The sequence below is a fragment of the Lepidochelys kempii genome, chromosome 8, assembly GCF_965140265.1.
Source record: "Lepidochelys kempii isolate rLepKem1 chromosome 8, rLepKem1.hap2, whole genome shotgun sequence".
In the NCBI taxonomy this organism is placed as follows: Eukaryota; Metazoa; Chordata; order Testudines; family Cheloniidae; genus Lepidochelys; species Lepidochelys kempii.
Window position 1 is genome coordinate 81,782,305 of NC_133263.1, and position 20,449 is coordinate 81,802,753.

At 40.3% G+C, this 20,449-nt stretch overlaps 1 long non-coding RNA gene across 3 annotated transcripts in view; it reads left to right on the forward strand.

Annotated features, from left to right (window-relative positions):
• LOC140916574 (uncharacterized) overlaps nt 1-14,978 on the forward strand; it is a 110,181-nt gene extending 95,203 nt beyond the window's left edge. For 2 of the 3 annotated variants that reach the window (XR_012160555.1, XR_012160556.1), the window contains 2 exons: nt 13,686-13,828; nt 14,705-14,978. This is a non-coding gene — a long non-coding RNA (uncharacterized lncRNA). Of the gene's footprint in view, nt 1-6,141; nt 6,290-13,685; nt 13,829-14,704 lie in introns of all 3 variants that reach the window. The other variant, XR_012160554.1, reaches the window with a different exon arrangement.
• The last annotated feature ends 5,471 nt before the right edge of the window (nt 14,979-20,449 follow it).

Genomic DNA, 20,449 nt, shown 5'->3' on the forward strand with positions numbered 1-20,449 from the left:
TATCTTTTCCTAGTCTGCATGTCCGGCTCTGGCAAATGACACAGGGCTCTGTTCTGTTTGGTAATTACTACAATACCTGGGAACTGTCTCCCTATTTTAAATGTTGGCTCACAAAACAATTGCTTGTTTTAGAAGGAGAAATTTGATTACTTGAAACCAGGGACGTATTGTTGGCTCACAGCGAGTTCCAGTCCTGAGCTAGATGAATCAGTGATTATGGTATGATCTCAGCTAAACGGGCATGAACCCATTAAACCCAGACCTTGCCAATGGGCTCACAATCAGTTGACCCTGAGAAAGCTTGATTTATTGAAACCTGAAACTTCTCCACTTCTAGGCCAGTGAAGCTTGGTGTTACTGGTGTAGTTGAGCTTCCCCTTGTGGATGCTTACAGAGCTGCTGTTTTGAACCCAGCCTTTGAATCCTATGGGCTTTAAATCTAATGAGTCTCAACAGCATTCAGTCCCTGTCTATATATCTGGCCTTTCAGGCATACTTCTAGCCTATTAACTCCAAATCTGGTAGCCCTTCTCAGGATATGGGACCCTACAGTCCAGCTGCCCTAATCCCCAAGATCACTGCTGACCCTCCCAAGTCTCACCAGTAGCTTACACATGCCCTCCACAGAGCTGCATCCTCTTGGGTGCAGGCTTATAGTTTAACTTTGTCAACTTTGTGACAATTAAAGCAAGTAACACCCAGACTCTGCATAGGAATCTGAAACCACACACATTTTCCTCAAAGCTCAAGAGATATACTTATCTATAGAGAAATAACAAACACCTGCATGCAAAACCTGACTCAGTTTTCTCCCCTCTCCTGAGAGCCCTCTCTGTGTTAGCGTCTTCCAGGGAGTCTGTTTTTGTACACCCCCTTATCTCCTGCCCAGTCTTGTCTTCTGGTTCTGGACTGCCTGCCTTGCTGCAAGGAATCTCCCTTTTATAAAGTTCTAGTCCTCACATCAGGTGACCCACCTGAGGGGCTTCAAGTCCCTCATTCGGTGATTTGTTGCTTAGTTCTAGCCCACCTGAGGTGCTGACTGGGAAAACTGTTTCCCCCAGGCTGAAGACAGCTGATAGTTCTAGGGTTGAATGGAAGACCATCCTGGCTGATAACTCCTGATTGCTCTTTAGTGTAAACTCTTTGCTAGGTGCAAGGGTTTCTCCTGACACCTGTTTTTTTGTTGTTGTTGTTTTTTCTGCTCAGGACGGAGGCTGCAGTGCCAAAATGGAAGCACAGCATGGTTTTACAGTCAAAATGGTGCTCACGAAACAGAAGATTGGTATAGACATATTAATATGTCACACTAGGCAAAATGGATTTTACACAAAGCTTCGTGCATAATGAATCCAAAAGAGTTTGCTGCCAAACTAGACTGTCAAACCAATGTGTTTTAAAACTGTTTTATAGGGATCACTTCAGAAAGAATATTGAGTCTGTATGCCAATTATATATTTTGTCCCATGGCCCAAGTCTGTGCCAACTGTGACGGTCATTTGTGATTAGAAATCTGTCTCCTAGATATTGGTCTCTGTAGATGACCCAAGATTTGCAGGCATAGTGTGCTGAAACATATCTTTCCTATGGGGAAAACATCATCCCTTCCTATTGAGAACATTGGGAAGAAACTCCATGAAATGAAACACACAGAGTGTCTGTCCCCAACATGTTCTCCCCCCAAAAGTGGTCTGGAATATCTAATCATATATTTAAAAATATTTTCTTTTTTCCCCCTCTCCACATGGTTTTCTTGCACCAGGCAGGTAAACGTTTTCCTGGCATTTTTTTCTTAAATGGGGATACTCCTGTATGAGTTGTGGTGAACCATTCTGCTCACTTACAGACTGTATTAAATTAATCACATTTCATAGTACTGGAAAGGCAATAGGAGGTGACCATACTGAGAATTTTTCAGTCATGTATGCTAAAGTTTCTCATGTCTATTTTAGAAATAAATCCTTAGTTAGTGACCATAACACTAAAATGTTCTTTCCATATTTAATTTCAGAATCAATTTCTACCTGTTTGCACTTCAGTAATACTTAAATTTAGTGTGTCAAATATCACACAAGCACAATGAGCCTGATTCTGATCTCACTGGTTTTACATTGGTATAATGTTATTGTTCCTGACTTGTATTTGTTCGAGATCAGAATTAGGCCCTTGATATTGAAACATATTGTTCTGACATTATTGAACCAATCTTCCAAAAATATATACATGATTAGCAATCTTTAGGAGGCGATTTTATTATAAAAAGTCATTGGCTTCCTTTTCCCCCCACTAAATCATTCATAAGACTGTAAGAACTGTTGTATTGGCTCAGATCAATGGTCCATCTAGTAGCGCCCTGGACAGGACTACTTTTTTTAATCCCACTTCCATCTTGCCCCACAATACCTTCTCCCACCCGCTCCCTCATTGTTTCTTGCATTTTTATCCCACTCCCCACCTGCAAAAACCTTAGATCCTACAAATCCTGCAACAGAGACAAATAAAAAAATAAAAACAACAACCCCTCAGTTAGTTAATATATTATAAATAGAATTCAGACACAATTTTACCTCTAAAAGAATAAAACAAATCTTGCTTAAACCATGTCAAAATACTTTGATAATAGACTTCTATCAAATCTCTTTCTATCCCTCACATAATTTTAAGTATTAAAACCTTTATTTAAAAAAAAAGATGTAGTGTTTTCCTGCAAATTACTGCAGTCTGGTTTGGGTTTTTTTTGCCCTCTCAACAAAGTACATTTTACCTGTTCCTGCTATTATGGCAGTGGGTCTTGTGGGACCAGTGGGATCCCAATCCCACTGCAGGGCTCTACTATCTAGCCCTGTATCCTGTCTCCACAGTGACCAGTTCCAGAGCTTCAGCAGGAGTATACAGAACAAGGCCATTTTGGAATGATCCACCCCATCTGCCACTCCCAGCTTCTGGCAGCCAGAGGCTTAGGGTCATTCTGAGCATGGGGTTGCATCTCTGACCTCTTTGGCTAATAGCCATTGATGGACCTATCCTTCAGGAACTTATCCAGTTATACTGAACCCAGTTATACTTTTGGGCAACAGAACATCCCTCGTAATGAGTTTCACAGGTTAATTGTGCAGTGTGTAAAAAGTACTTCCTCTTGTGTATATAAAACCTGCTGCCTATGACATTCATTGTGTGACCCCTGGTTTTTTTCGGTTGTGGGAAAGGGTAAATAACACTTCGCTATTCCATATCATTCATGATTTTGTAGACCTTGACTTGTCTGGTAAATGGCCTGTATTTTGGTCTGTGTGGGCAACATTGTTAACAATGGGATTTCACATTTGGTGTGGGTAGTTAGGAATTGAGACTGTACACAGGGCTGGGGGGCCAAATCTGCCATACCAAATATGAATTCCACAGCCTAGATGTCTAAAATGCTGGGCACCAAATCCCAAGGGACCCAAAAGTAGAGTCCACTTTTGTAGAAAGTGGGTATAAGTGACTTGTCTAAGGAAACAGAATAGATCACTGGCAGAGAAGGGATTAGAGCTCACGTGTTTCTGGTTTTCACTTCACTGCTAGGTTCACAAATACATGCTGTTTCCCCAAACATTAACTACCCTAACTCTTCCAGGTTTTCCAGTCCAGCTTGATCACAACAATATTACTGGAAAACTCTCACCATGTAGTCAGGAATGCAGGCATATTTTATAGAAATTATTCTGAAACAAATGTCTTTGTAGCAAGGTCGTTGTGAACTAGTAAGGAGACAGAGTGAATCAAATTACATGCCAACACAATTATAATTTTAACTATATCTGATTCTTTGAAAATTGTGTGTCCACAATTATTCAAAATGTCTAATAATTTTGTTTTTAAAATGTGGCTTTGTATGGAGTCTATTAAATGGAAGATACAGATTTGCCTTAATGTGACTCACCACAGTGCCTGCTTTTAGAGCAAGTCTGTGGAGTATAACCACAGTTCACAATAAGGGCCATGTGGAGCAGCTTCATCCCAGAGGAGTGTGTTAAAGGAGGCATGATGGTTGCCAGTAACATGAGGGGGAGGAAAAATCTGTGACATCTCTTTAAGGCGTGAGTGTGCATACTGTGCAGGCCACACAACGCTGTAGGACTATGAGTAGGACTGGAGAAAGAGGGTCAAAGTTTCAAGAAGGACCTAAAGTTCACCAATGCAAGCCCATGGCCACGCTGCTACCAACCAAACATAGGCCTCCCAGCTTTTAACACTAGGCTCCATGTGTGCTTAAAGATCTCTTTCCTACAACTCTGCCTGCCTGCGGAAGGTTGGGGCTTCTCTGAATCCCCACCAGAATCACTTCAAGTTGTTTATAATCCCCTCCCCTAGTCTGTAGCATATGAGGGGTTCTGCAAGCAAAACAAACAAAAGAACGGTCCTTTTCTCTCTCACTCACTTACGAGAGAGGGGATTCAGAGAGAAAGAAAGGACAGGCAAAGGTAGCCTGTCTCTTAGGCACTGCTTCTGGAGTCAGCCCCTTTGGGCTTGGCTTATCAGCTGGTCTATTGCCTTTAAATTCAGGTCTACCTCCAGCCACTCTTCTTGTGGCATCCCACTTTACAGGTGGTCCACACAGCTCCAGGGCAGCGAGACCTGAAATTGTCTCCCTCTTGGCTGATCTGCCTCTGAGATGTAGCAGTCCTCTTTCTCTTCCCCCACCTCCTCCTGTGTCAGGTTTTCCCTCTTTAAACTTCCCCTCCAGACAGAACAGGGCTTACAGGTGTGCCTCATTAGTGCTGAACCAGCCCAGAAAAGCTCATTATTCTCCTCTTCATCAGAATGAGGCCATGCTTCTTCACACTGACACATCAATTATCGGTAGCTAAAAAGATGGGCAGGCTCTTTTCTCTCTCACACTGTGCAGACATTTAAGGGCTTGTCCTCTGCACTCCTTTTATTATCATTTATTTATATTACGTTAGTGCAAACCAAGATTGAGGCTCACCTGTGCTAGGCACTGTACATACGGATGGTGAAAAACAGTCCTTGTCCCTAAAAGCCTACAATCTAAATAGACAAAACAGGAAACGGTGGGAGGGGAATCAGGCACAGAGTGGTGAAGTGTGTTACCCAACAGCCCCCAGCAGGTCAGTGGCAGAGGCAAGAATTGTACACTGGTCTCATGAGTTTCGTCCTATGCCCTATCTTCAGAACCATGCTTTTTGTATCACTATACATTCAACTAATTATTTTTTATTTTATTATTTTAACCAGGGAACCAGTCTTGTACCTCATTTTGAATCCAAATTAAGGCATTTGTTAAAAAAAGAAAAAGTAGAGGTACAAACAAAAGCAGATACAATATCAAAGCCATATAGTTTGTCACGCACTGAGAGATTATGCCTCTAACACACACAAATAAGTGGCAAGAGCCATCAATCAAGTAGTTTATCAGAATGGCAATCCACAGGCCAAAGTGTACATCAGTCTAAAAAACAAGAAAGTTTTAATAAAAGTTGGAACATGGTTAAAGTGTAGATTTTTTTAAAAAAAGACAGATCATGAAAAAGAAATATCAAAAGCTAAGATTTATGTCCGATCAATGTCCACATCTAATTGATCTTCACTGCGTTTGGATTCTGCATTGATCTTGTACAGCAAATACATTGCTGATTTTAAGTCCTCCAAATATGAGCCATTGGAGATACACTGGATATACAACCATGTGTCTGAGAGCAGAAGTTAGCCCTAAGTCTTTTTTTTGTATGTCAGAGATTTAACTGAACAAGGCAGAACAGTGTGGAAAGGACACTTTTCAGCGACAATCAGATGTGTCTGTTTGCTTGGGTATTTAAAGGGGGAAGAAATCAATTTGATTATTTTTTGACATGACCTTTGCTCCCTTTCCTCAGCGTTTATCTCAGAGGATCACCGTCTAGAATCTTCAGCCCCAAGTATACTCACAGTTCTCCTACTCCCTTTCAGAAGGTTTCATCTTTTAACGTCATGGATATAATTTGATTTCCCAACATTTTGATGGAGTTACAAAGTATTTTGTTATCTTTGACAGCAATGGGTGCAAGTGATAACACACATTCTAATTTGCTTTCTCAGAATTGCTTGGCAGGCTATCCATATGTTTGAAATGTCTTGCTACCTGCACATTTTTTTGCTCCATAGGCTGTCACTGACTGCATTTTTCATCCAAGGAGATAATAGCTGCCTGGACTCTGTCAGATTTAGCATTCAGTTCAAGAACAAGCAGTGAGAAGTTTACCATTTTGCTTCTGAGGGCCTGAGGAAATTGATGGATCTTCTATGTTGGCAGGTAATCCTGTGTATGGTCGTCTGTGGGTCTCTGAGGTCAGCAGTCTCTTAATTAGGCAAAGGTCTAGCAGAAGCACTTTATTTTTGGTTTTGGGCATCTCAGTTACCTTCAGTGACCTGAAAAATGAGCTATCCTATGCCAAGTCAGAAAACAAAATGATTGAATAGTGAGAAAAACAAAGATAAGGAAACCAGTTTGTGTAGCTGTATTCTCAACAATACCCACACAAAAAAGCATACTAGTACTAATGAATGACCTTTCCTGAATCAGGTAACATTCTCAATAACATAAGCTAGTCCTTAAAAATGTTGTGTGTGTTGTAACAAGCTGTAAAATATCTGGGCACCATATAGAATTAAATGTGTTCATTCTGTTCTTGTTTTAATAACTTAACCTGGATATAAAAACCAACATCAACGTTTACAGTTATAGGGCAGAAGTTAAATGCATTTGTGCACCCACAATCTTTACGTACAGTAATGTCAGATACTAAAAGTGCCATTTTAATGGAAACTTTTTTTTTATACACATTTCAAACCATCGTTATCAGGATTCCTATCTAGCATGGCTATTTATGCCACAAGTACCTCCCATTTCCATGTAACTTAGATAAAGAAACAATGTAATGAAGCTCTCTCATTCAAATACATAGAGAGGGCAAACCCCAGACCTCTCCATGAATGGGTGGGGAGCATTAGTAGTAGGTCAGGTCAGCTATCCCAGTGTGCAGTGAAGTTCCATGTGGAGTTCCATCTTTGGCAGTGGTGCAGAGGCTTTTTATGTGAGGAAGAAAAAAGGAGGGTAATGGTGTTAACCAATAACAGATCTGAAGGCATATTATCTGTGCTACTATAGCCCCAAGGCTTCAGGCATTGGCCACAGCGTGGCTTCACTATTGCTCCATTGCTTGAGAGAAGCATTCCTTCCTTCCTGGTCTCTACAGAGCCCCGCTGAAATAAACCAAGCCCTGATGAACAGCCTTGGGACTGTGACTGTAATTTGTCCCAGAGGACACACAAATAAGCTATGTCTTTACTGCAAAAAAGGTGTGTGTGTGGGGGTGGGGGGAGGAGGGTTTACAGTGGGATCACTAAGACATATTAGCTTTTCTGCTGTACAATCCTAGCAGAGACAAAGCCCATCTAGCTTTTGCCGCAAGGTAGCTAGGCATTGTCAACACTAGAGCTTAGCAGAAAGTGGAATATTCATTCATATTTCTTTGGAAATGAAAACTTTTCTGCAGAATGGATATTTTGAAAAAGTTCTGGCTTCCTGGCCAGCTCCCTGACTCCCCAACTGTGGCTGACCAGCTACCAGGGAGGCTGGTGGGAAGGCAGGAGCCTGAGGAACCAGACAAACTGCCTATCTTCCTGATGGCTGTTGGGTGGATAGTCTGGCAGGAAACCAGACAGGTAGGCTCGCTAGTCCTGGCCAGCCTACCTGGTTCCTGTCAAAAGTTTCAATGGAATCAAGATGTTCCCATCAGAAAACTGTTGACTAGCTTTAATCAACCCTCCACCCCTCTGCCCCCCTTGTTGTTAAACTTGCCTAGTTTATCTGATGGTCGTGCCTTATACCCAGTAGGACTTTACAGTGGCACAGCTAACTCATGTTGGTTATCCTGCAGAAAATACACACATTTTTTGGAACTGAAGAAAAAAATAATGTAACTACTAACTTTAGGGAACTTTTGGTTGCACAAGGTAAGTTGGGAAAGTTATTTGCACACTTCAGCTGTGCGAAGCTAATGAAACATTTTCCATTACATTTTGCACAAAATTCCTTACTGTTTGTGTTTCATTTGGGGCAATTTAACCCTCTTTATTTTGTTACACAATATTCAATGAAATGTCTATTTTCTAACTATAAATTGCCCTTGAATAACTTATTCAGTCACTTATTTTTTTTTGTATTTAACCAACTCTATAGCAGATGAAATACCATTAATAACGATATCTGTCACCCAGTATCTAATTTGGCACATTGTTTGCAAACCGGTTTTTACATTATTTTACTAACTTAAATCTTAACCCCTGTACAGCACTACATTGTTATTTTTGTTTTATTATAAATATAAAAAATAATTAAACTAGTTAACCCTCTAAAATCTTTCCCTCCAAAATGATGACCAAATAGATTTTTCATTTTTTCTCCCAGAAAAATGTTTCAGTGTTCTCAATACACAGAATTCATTAAGTTTAAGGCCTGAAGGGACTATTTATTAGACCATCTAAACTGATCTCCTGTATATCACAGACCAACTTATTTTATCCCATAACCCCTGTATTGAACCCAATAACCTGAATTTGACTAAAACATAATTTACTATTTGGCTAAATCATTTGTTTCAGCAAGGCATCCAGTCTTGATTTCAAGACATTAAGCAATGGATTGTCCACCTCTTCCCATGGTAGTTTGTTCCAGTGGATCATCACCCTCACTGTTAAAAATGTGTGCCTAATTTGAAATTGAAATTGTCTGTCTTCAGCTTCCAGCCATTATTCTGCTTTTTTTCTGCTGGATTAAGGAGTCCTTTAGCAGCCTTGTGAAAGTACTTGTACATTGTAATCGAATCACCTCTAAATCTTATTTTTTATAAACTAAACACATTGTGCTCCACTTCTCTCATTGTGAGACTTTTTACTCCAGCTCTCAAATAATTTCCGTGACACTTTTCTGCCCCCTCCTCAATTTTCCAACATCTTTTTCAAAAGTTGACTTTTTTTTTAATTAACACTTTTTCCACAGCATTGCATTGAGAGCACATGTTGAGTTGCCTGTCCACTAAATCCTTTTGAGAATTACTGCTTTTCCCATTCTAGTGATATGTCTATAGCCCTTCTTCTTCCTAGATGTATAAATGCACCTGCAATTACAGAACAGAACTTGGTATTGTACTTCCCACCCCCACTTCAACTCTGGTTTCAAATTGATTAATTACTGCCAATACTTCTGGTTATTGACAGCTGGTTTGGAAAATCTCATTATGCTAATCAGTATTATAGGTATGTTTGAAAGAATGATTTTTATTGGTAAATATCAATAAATGCCTTTCTTGGTATGCACACAAACTGTCAAACAGATAGTTCCATCCATATAGATAGTGACAGTTAGAAAAATGCTGCTTGAGAACTTATTAGAGTTTGATGTAGGGATATTTAACTTTGTATATTTTGACACATGATGTTGACAATTATTTTTAGTGGTTATAAAGTTTTCACTTTGAATCTCAACTTCTATTGTCATTAAATAATCATTGTCTGACTCTCTCCATTATCTGACCTCTCATAATTTCAGTTTGTGAACATTTAAATGAATAAATATTAAAAAAGCTTAAAGCCTATAATATAATGAAACTGTGAAGATTTAAATAGGTAAACATTTTAAAAAGCTTAAAAATAAACTTTGATATTATCTATCAATATTAGAATAGTAAATAAAATAAAAATTGAAGTCTGCCAAGCCTAATTATAGGTAACAAATGTTTGCTGGAGATAACTGTGGGGATATAGGGATACAGTTGCTGGTTCCTAGCGAAATCATTGGAGTTCTACAAACCAAATTCACTTCCAATTCTTTGTGCAATCAAATCTTGTAAGACTTCCAAGTTTGATTTATATATATATAAAAATATTTCAAGAGTGACTTTCATAATGGAAAAAACTATTTAATATAAACATTTATGCCCTCATTCTGAGTGGTGCTGTGCACCTGCAATGCCTAGCAAGTTCAAATGTGTGTTCAGATGTCATAGGGACATAAAGGGTCACAAGAAAAAACTTTACAAATACATCTGAAGCAAGAGGGATACCAAGGACAGGGTAGGCCAATTACTCAATGAGGAGGGAAAGACAATAACAGAAAATGTAGCAAATGCCTTTTTTGTTTCAGTTTTCACCATAAAGATTAACAATGATGTGACAACTAAGATAGTGAACATCAGTGTAAATGGGGTAGGATGTAAGGCTAAAATAGGTGTGTGTGTGGTGGGGGGAGTCAAGAATTATAGACAAGTTATATATCTCCAAATCAGCAGTTCCTGATTAAATACATCCTAGAATACTTAAGGAACTGTAAATACCTAGAAGATAATAAGATGATAAGTAACAGTCTACATGAATTTGTCAAGAACAAATCATGTCAAACCATACAGAAAGTCCAGAGAAGAGCAACAAAAATGATTGAAAGTCTAGATAATGTGACCTATGATGAAAGACTGAAAAAATTGGGTTTGTTTAGTCTGGAGAAGAGAAGACTGAGAGGGAATGTGATAAGTTAAAGTCTTCAAGTAAGTAAAAGGTTAGTATAAAGAGACAATGATAACTTGTTCTCTTTATCCATTGAGGACAGGTCAAGAAGTAGCGGGCTTAAACTGCAGCAAGGGAAATTTAGGTTAGACATTAAGAAAAACTTCCTAACTGTAAGGGTAGTTAAACCCTGAAAAATTACTGAGGGAGGTTGTGAAATCTCTGACAATGGAGGATTTTTAGAACAGGTTAGACAAGCACCCATCAGGGATGGTTTACATAATACTTAGTCCTACCTCCTTGCAGGGGACTAGATAACCTATCAAGGTCCCTTTAAGGCCTACATTTCTATGATTTTATGTCAGTAGGACACCTGCTCCTGGGACACTTGAGGAAGATCTTGAGAGGTGCCAAGTGCCCTCAACTCCCACCTTACAGAATCAGACTGTGCATACTCAACACCCCTACAATCAGGCCCTTAAATCATTTTACCTTTCAGATGTCCATAGATTTTCTTTACTAAGACTGCAAATCCCCATAGCTATTTGTGTTTAAATAGAGCTTCTTGCCTCATCATAGCCCACCACCCCATCCCACTTTTCTTTGAAATCCTGACTCAGCCAAGCATTGCCTTCAAGAAGCTTTACATTCATTTAACTGCTTTGCTGAATCTACAGCATATCTCCACTTAATTGAACCATTGCCATTACAATAAATGATGATGTCAGACATAAGATATGACTTCACTACAACGTTAAACAAAAGGAGAAGCTGGGCTACAGAGAAGGGAGCACTTACTAAAACATTATTTTTGACTTATGCCTAGTGCAGAGGACCTGTACAACTCTCTGTGCACTACAAAAGGCCTTAAATTCTGCTACTTGGGGCTTCTGCAGGGTATATGTGGTGCATAGGGGCTTATGTTATACAAATGTAGTTAATAGCACAATTCACTATTTACTCAACTTGCATATCATATATTGTCCATCTAGATAGTAAGTAATTGTCATTAGGGATTATTTATTTGCTTGGAGGTTGAACATATAGATGCTGAATGTTCAAAGAAATTCTGCACAAGGTCCTGCGCACCACTTCAGATGCACTTAAGTCAATCCCAAATCCTGCTCCTAGCACCTACAGTGAATATTGGGCTTGGCTGCTGCTGGGAATCTCTGTGGAAGGAAGGGGGATAAATCCAGCCCCACCTAGGGCAAAAAAAACAACAATAGGTCCATTTTGTAGTAACTCAGTAGCATCCATGGCACTTGCACTCCCTGTGCAAGGTAAATGACGAATGATAGTTCAGTCCTGCCTAAATAGTCTATCCCACAAATAGCTACTATACACCACTGTACAGATAGCCTTCACTATGGGCCTGATCCAAAGGCCATTGAAGTCAACAGGAAGACTCTAGTTGACTTAACTGGACTTTGGATCAAGCCTTTAGCTGGTGCACAGAAGGTACATAGTACCCTGCACAACCTCCCAGACCTGTGCACTCCTACTCTCACCAAACACACTGCAGAACAATACTGCCTATATGGACATTGTGTATGAACTTATATGAGCTCATACTGCAGTAGGGCCCTTTGCATAGCATAGAGTGGTTGGACAAGATTTGACCGTTCTTTGCTCACTGTCTATTGGCCTAATTGCTAAAGCAGAGAAATGGGACTCAGGAGAACATTATTCTGTTCCACGTCAGTGGCTGATTTTCTATATGATCTTGGTAAGTCCTTTAACATCTCTGTGCTTCAGTTTACTCACTTTCCTACCTTCTTGTGCCATTGATGTTTATAAAGCATTCCAAGATGCTCAGATAGAAGATTGTGTTGAAATGCAAAGTAACATGTAATGTATTAATCAGGGGAATTGTCAGCCAGGTAGTTACTCCAAAAGTCGGCAGTTTGTTTCTTCCCTCTTAAGACATTCTTCTTAGAGCTTTTAATATACACGTATTTTACATTCAAAGTACATTTTTCTCTGGCAGTGGCAGAAACTCTTCCTTAGCTCAGTGTTTAGTTTTAAAGGGCCATATTAGTGTAGAAACAGCAAAAAGTTACAATCCTACTTCCTCCCAAGGAAGCCACCAGTCAGGAAATTTGCACCCCCAACTAACCCAATGACCCAAGCACTCATTAAATGACCCAAGCACTCATTAATGACCCAAGCACTCATTAAAATTTCTTTTGGGCCAACAATAGCTTACCATTTTCAAAGACAAAAACCTCTAATTAAAAATTAATTTAAATGTATAATAATGTAGTTTAACACCCAGTAAACTTTCATTGTTTAAGGAATTAGTCTGTAAAAATCAGCAGAATAATAAATATTTAAACTCTTGAAACTTGAACTAAAGGTTTTCATTTGACCCATTTTATCTAATGTGCTTTGCATTTCACACAGTGGGCTAAACTCACCTTGCTGGGGAAGGAAGATACAAACTGTGCATTTCTTGGGACCCTGGCACTTCAAGAAGCCCCTGAACCTGCAGGGCTTTCACATCCATGGAAAGACAGGTTACATTTCCACTGCTCCCACTCTTGGAGGTTCTTCTGTGAAGGACAGCTCTCATTATCACTGGGCTCTCCATAGAAGCCTTGCTGGCATAAGTGGGACTGGGAATCCACTCTACCAGCTGCCCTGAAAACAGCCTCTCTCAGGCAGCACCACTTTTCTTTTCAGGATTTATTGGTGCCATATAGGATCTTTGGCAAAATGGAAGCTGCAGCCACCTTCCTCCGGAGAAATCTCTCATAAACTAGGAGTGAATCTGACCAATTGCTCTTTGAGGCATGTGGTAACTGCCATATTTGAAATCCTAGCACCTAGCAATCAAAGTCTGGCATCTGCAGCTAGAATATAAGTTTATCATCTTAAAATGTCATGAAAGTGGATTTAGATTATGATATTTGTGTTGTTGTAATAATCTTGACCATAGTAAGGGACTCAGAAGGTGCACTTTACTGTTATCCTTATGACCTTGGGCTCAAAAATGAGGCACCACAGTTAATGTCGGGAAATGCTATCAGTGTTAGTGTTCGTCTGGGGAATACTGTGCATTTTTAACCTATAGGGTAGGCTTAGAATCTCGCTTCCCAATATTCTGTATTTTTTTTTTACCGGACTGACGATTTCTTGTCTTGCAGGTTATTGAGGTTATATAAACATGCAAGATTGTGAATGGAGTCACAGACAGGGAACGAATCAGCCTGAACAGCTCTTGGGAGGTCAGAGGAGTTGCTGCTTGTCAGTCTCAAGGACACCCATCCCCTGCAGCGTCTCAGCACTGGTATAGTTTACAATTACCTTCCTCAGAATATCTGATGCAACAAAGTTCTCATGTCACATATTTCTAAAAAAGATGGTTACGAAGAGAAATGGCCTTAAATAATTGCGCTGTTGTGACGAGGAGGGTAAAAATTCTGGAAACCCTACAAACTCAGTCCTTTATCATTGTTAAAAGTGGAATATTGTAGTGGTCACTTTGAAAACAAGCATACTGACTTCTGCAGAATTCCAAGAAAAGATGGAGTTGGAGACAATGGAGGATAGTTGGAATTAAAACAATTATTTCTAAGAGAAGAAAGTAAAATGGAGGCTGGATCTGCTGTAGCTTCTTAAGAAATAGGAATACATGAGTAATGGTGGAAAACATGTGTGGATTTATTTTGTTTTCATTTTCTGAAAAAGTGTCAACATTTTGAAAATTCAAACAATTTCAACCAGCTCTGAGCCTATTCTTCAGGGTCAGTCAGGTGTTGGAAGGCTGCTTGGCTCTGGCTGGGAATTTCCATTACAGCTTATTGTCCTGTACAGCAGAAAGGAGAGACCCTATAAGCAAAGACAGAGAAAAAAGAGCTATATATGACTAAGTCTGCAGTGTATAAACCAGTAACTGATATAGTTTAATAAAAACTCCTTTGGATTCTAATGTACTAAGATTGGATTCCCATTCCCTAGGGGATTCCTCAAATTAAGCTTGAATTCTAGGGCAGAAGGCGATGGCAGTAGTGATGGGTATTTCATGGGCTATTATACAATTCAGGATGGTTGTTTTGTGGGACACTTTGATAGAGCTGCTGTCAGCTGTTCAGGAAAAGTTGTTTTTTAGCTGTGGAAAACAAACCCCTCCAAGCTTGCAAACTCCTTGTTGTCTGCCCCTTAGGCACATCTGGCAGAGAGACTGCTGCTGCTGACATGAACACTCAAGTCTGATCCCACTGATCCCAGGATGAAACAGTTAGGTGAAACTGATGTGAAAGAGCAGAAGACAGCTTGAAGCACAAGGAGAAATTATCTTTTTCTATGGAATATTTCTGTGAACTGAGGGAAAAAGGGGGATTGGATAATATTTTTTTACAGTAGGGACCAGTGAGCTGACTTTTCCCCCTTTTCATCCTCTATTTTTCTCTTTGATAAGGTCTGTAAATATGCCAAATAATATCAGGTTTCAGAGTAACAGCCGTGTTAGTCTGTATTCGCAAAAAGAAAAGGAGTACTTCTGGCACCTTAGAGACTAACCAATTTATTTGAGCATGAGCTTTCGTGAGCTACAGCTCACTTCATCGGATGCATACCGTGGAAACTGCAGCAGACTTTATATATACACAGAGAATATGAAACAATACCTCCTCCCACCCCACTGTCCTCCTGGTAATAGCTTATCTAAAGTGATCATCAGGTGGGCCATTTCCAGCACAAATCCAGGTTTTCTCACCCTCCACCCCCCCACACAAATTCACTCTCCTGCTGGTGATAGCCCATCCAAAGTGACAACTCTTTACACAATGTGCATGATAATCAAGTTGGGCTATTTCCTGCACAAATCCAGGTTTTCTCACATCCCCCCCACCCCCATACACACACAAACCCACTCTCCTGCTGGTAATAGCTCATTCAAACTGACCACTCTCCAAGTTTAAATCCAAGTTAAACCAGAACATCTGGTGGGGGGGGGTAGGAAAAAACAAGAGGAAACAGGCTACCTTGCATAATGACTTAGCCACTCCCAGTCTCTATTTAAGCCTAAATTAATAGTATCTAATTTGCAAATGAATTCCAATTCAGCAGTTTCTCGCTGGAGTCTGGATTTGAAGTTTTTTTGTTTTAAGATAGCGACCTTCATGTCTGTGATTGCGTGACCAGAGAGATTGAAGTGTTCTCCGACTGGTTTATGAATGTTATAATTCTTGACATCTGATTTGTGTCCATTTATTCTTTTACGTAGAGACTGTCCAGTTTGACCAATGTACATGGCAGAGGGGCATTGCTGGCACATGATGGCACATTGGTGGATGTGCAGGTGAACGAGCCTCTGATAGTGTGGCTGATGTTATTAGGCCCTGTGATGGTGTCCCCTGAATAGATATGTGGGCACAATTGGCAACGGGCTTTGTTGCTAGGATAAGTTCCTGGGTTAGTGGTTCTGTTGTGTGGTATGTGGTTGTTAGTGAGTATTTGCTTCAGGTTCCGGGGCTGTCTATAGGCAAGGACTGGCCTGTCTCCCAAGATTTGTGAGAGTGTTGGGTCATCCTTTAGGATAGGTTGTAGATCCTTAATAATGCGTTGGAGGGGTTTTAGTTGGGGACTGAAGGTGACGGCTAGTGGCGTTCTGTTATTTTCTTTGTTAGGCCTGTCCTGTAGTAGGTAACTTCTGGGAACTCTTCTGGCTCTATCAATCTGTTTCTTTACTTCTGCAGGTGGGTATTGTAGTTGTAAGAATGCTTGACAGAGATCTTGTAGGTGTTTGTCTCTGTCTGAGGGGTTGGAGCAAATGCGGTTGTATCGCAGAGCTTGGCTGTAGAAGATGGATCGTGTGGTGTGGTCAGGGTGAAAGCTGGAGGCATGCAGGTAGGAATAGCGGTCAGTAGGTTTCCGGTATAGGGTGGTGTTTATGTGACCATTGTTTATTAGCACTGTAGTGTCCAGGAAGTGGATCTCTTGTGTGGACTGGACCAGGCTGAGGTTGGTGGTGGGATGGAAATTGTTGAAATCATGGTGGAATTCCTCAAAGGCTTCTTTTCCATGGGTCCAGATGATGAAGATGTCATCAATATAGCGCAAGTAGAGTAGGGGCTTTAGGGGACGAGAGCTGAGGAAGCGTTGTTCTAAATCAGCCATAAAAATGTTGGCATACTGTGGGGCCATGCGGGTACCCATAACAGTGCCGCTGATCTGAAGGTATACATTGTCCCCAAATGTGAAATAGTTATGGGTAAGGACAAAGTCACAAAGTTCAGCCACCAGGTTAGCCGTGACATTATCGGGGATAGTGTTCTTGACGGCTTGTAGTCCATCTTTGTGTGGAATGTTGGTGTAGAGGGAATTCATTTGCAAATTGGATACTATTAATTTAGGCTTAAATAAAGACTGGGAGTGGCTAAGTCATTATGCAAGGTAGCCTGTTTCCTCTTGTTTTTTCCTACCCCCCCCCACCAGAATTTCTGGTTTAACTTGGATTTAAACTTGGAGAGTGGTCAGTTTGAATGAGCTATTACCAGCAGGAGAGTGAGTTTGTGTGTGTATGGGGGTGGGGGGGATGTGAGAAAACCTGGATTTGTGCAGGAAATAGCCCAACTTGATTATCATGCACATTGTGTAAAGAGTTGTCACTTTGGATGGGCTATCACCAGCAGGAGAGTGAATTTGTGTGGGGGGGTGGAGGGTGAGAAAACCTGGATTTGTGCTGGAAATGGCCCACCTGATGATCACTTTAGATAAGCTATTACCAGGAGGACAGTGGGGTGGGAGGAGGTATTGTTTCATATTCTCTGTGTATATATAAAGTCTGCTGCAGTTTCCACGGTATGCATCCGATGAAGTGAGCTGTAGCTCACGAAAGCTCATGCTCAAATAAATTGGTTAGTCTCTAAGGTGCCACAAGTACTCATTTTCTTTTTGCAAATAATATCAGTAAGTCATCCACAAAAGACTCATCCAAAAAAGGTCAAGGGGAAAAAGCTCTATACAACACTTTCATATTAATATCATTATTATTCTTCTGCTTCATTTTCTCTATTAGGCCTCATTTTATAAATCTTTACTTGTCTGAAACATTCTCTCTTCTGGTTCTTTCCCCAAGCAAAAGGATAATTCAAACAGTTTTTTAAATATGGAAACATGGAATTGCATCATTTATGCAATAAAAAATGGCTGTTGTTGAATGAAAAAGAGATATGTCCTACCCCAGATTAGACAGTCACCTCATTCACACAGGACGGAGAGGAAACATCTTTCAATAAATTGTATCAGGGGCGTGTCACTCAATATATAGTCATTATGAAAGAAAATTGACATATTCAACCTAAAATGAACCTATATAATATTTTATACAGATCTGTTTTATAGATATTGGACTAAAACCATCCCTGTCAAATTTGATTGACTTCAGGGGAATTACAAGAGCTATCGGTTTAACCATGTATTTTGAAGCCCCCTCCCCGCCAAAATTAAAAAAATAATAATAAAAAATCACGACACCCAGAGTTTGTACAATGCATGAGAAGTGGTGGAAGGGTGAATAACAGATTCTTTCATCAACACTGAGCAGGGATAGGAAAGAATTCACTTTATGTCATTATTTCCCTCCTCAGATATCACTTCAATCTCTTGCCTTTCAACACTGTATAGACACACACGCACGCATGCTCTCTCTCCTCCGCCCCTTCAGGGCAATACACAATTCCCCTACCTGTTCTGACAAGAAATTCACATTGCAGTCATAAGCCAGAGGCCATGGTTACAAAAATGTCACTGGTCAATAAAGATCACTTACACTTCCTATGAGCCTTTTCATCCTGTCTTCCTCCTGTGGGAGGCAGGGCCTCAGAAAGTAAAGAAATAAATGTCATGGTCCCCTTTGCTAAATGCTTAAAAGATCCCCCAGACTCACAATTGGATGCTCCCTAACCTTCTGTTACCTTGCCTTAAAGACAGTGGCCTTTTTCTCTTGGCCTCCTTCACACCCAATGAGTTCTTCATCCCTTGAAGATGTTGGTCACTGACTTCTCTCTTATGACTTACAAGAAAGTAGAAGAGATTAATCAGTACCCTTTTAAAATTGTCTCTTACAAGTAAGCCAATAAAATGATCTACATTGTATCACAGTTCAACATATCTGACATCTGTTCTGTAATAAAATTCACTTCATACATATGCTTCTTCAAGCTCATACATATGCTCCCCACAAGCATTCCCAGGCTGCTCTTCTGAGCCGTTTTGGTGACATATCCATACTATTATGATACTGGTATTTAAATGAAAAGGAGTAGTTGTGGCACTTTAGAGACTAACCAATTTAAAAGCTTATGCTCAAATAAATAGGTTAGTCTCTAAGGTGCCACAAGTACTCCTTTTCTTTTTGCGAATACAGACTAACACGGCTGTTACTCTGAAACCTGGTATTTAAATGGGCATCCTTTCCTGGCACCTCTGGCCTACTGACTTTTGTGAGCAACCATGCTTGGTGAAGATATTGCCATAAACTTCAATAGTAAAGCTGGGTGAATGCCACAAGCATTTGCTCATATTTAAAAATGAGTTTGCTGGGATCATGCTTGAATCCTTTTTTGGACGTGCTTTCCACAAACCTTTTTTGGACGTGCTTTTGGTGATTGGTCCTGCTTTGAGCAGGGGGTTGGACTAGATGACCTCCTGAGGTCCCTTCCAACCCTGATATTCTATGATTCTATGAAACCTTGGAGCAATCATATTTAGCTCTCACAATTGCCTGTGGCAAATGAATGATTGCTTGATACAGGAGGGGCAGGATTCCCCAAACACCTTCCCAGAGACCCAGCACAGCACAGTACAAATGACATGACAAGAATCTGACTGCACCCTTCACCACTAGTACCCATTGTGTTCCTGATACTGGACATTAAACTGCAGAATTTAAATTGCGGTAATACACCTCGTGTAATTTATATGGGATGGACACTGACTAACACAGTGGGGCTTCTCATATTCCTCCTGGCAAACACAGTCACCCTTAAAGCCACCTTTGTGCCTCTTTCCACATCCCCGCACATGAGTTGCACCAGGCACAAAAGGATCAGTCCTAAGGAGTTGGCCCTAAATTTGTTGAGTCAATTATTTGCTGTGAATTACATCCTTAGTTCTACTCATTGGATCTGTGCTAATGATGGTGATTTCAGTAATGTTTTCAACAACCATCCCATTTCCTCTTACACTAACTATGCAACATGAGGATAAGTAAGTACCTCTTAGGGTTGGAGGGTTCCTGGATTGGAGCTTCATATTCCAGCACTGCTGCTTCATTCCCTTTACTTTACAAAGAACATTAATTTCATAGAATTGATGCCAATCTTCTCTTCTATTATTCTGTTAATTAAATTCAGCACTCCTGGTTAGAGGTAAAACAAGTGCCGGCACACAGACAGGCAGGCATTAACATCCCAGACACCTGTCACCAAAAGTACCAGCAGGTAATTAATCACATTAATGGGGCATTTGGCAACTGAAAATACCCTATCACAGCAGATGCAGTTAATTCTGTCTCATATCAGCATTCAGATTGTGAATATGAACTCTGAAAGGTTGACCAAATGACTTGGATACATCACAGTGATGACACAGGACACTTATTGAGGTTGCTATCAAAATGTTGGCATCTGCCAACACTTACTACCCAGTGGTATGTTGGAATAGAAATGTGTGTCAGAACCATGTAGGATCTCTTAGCAAACCCTGCCTTCTGTTGGTCATCAGTGCAATTTTGGAAGCATCCACAACACTTTCATCCTTCTAGGGATGGAATGAAGGCATATTTCATAGGGGACACACATGGGTTTGGGCATGGAAGAAGGTGCTTCCTGAGGGGTATCTGAACAAGGGAAAGAATTATTTCTATGTTCCTTTCCAGGAAAGTTCTTGACAGATCCAGTAGAAC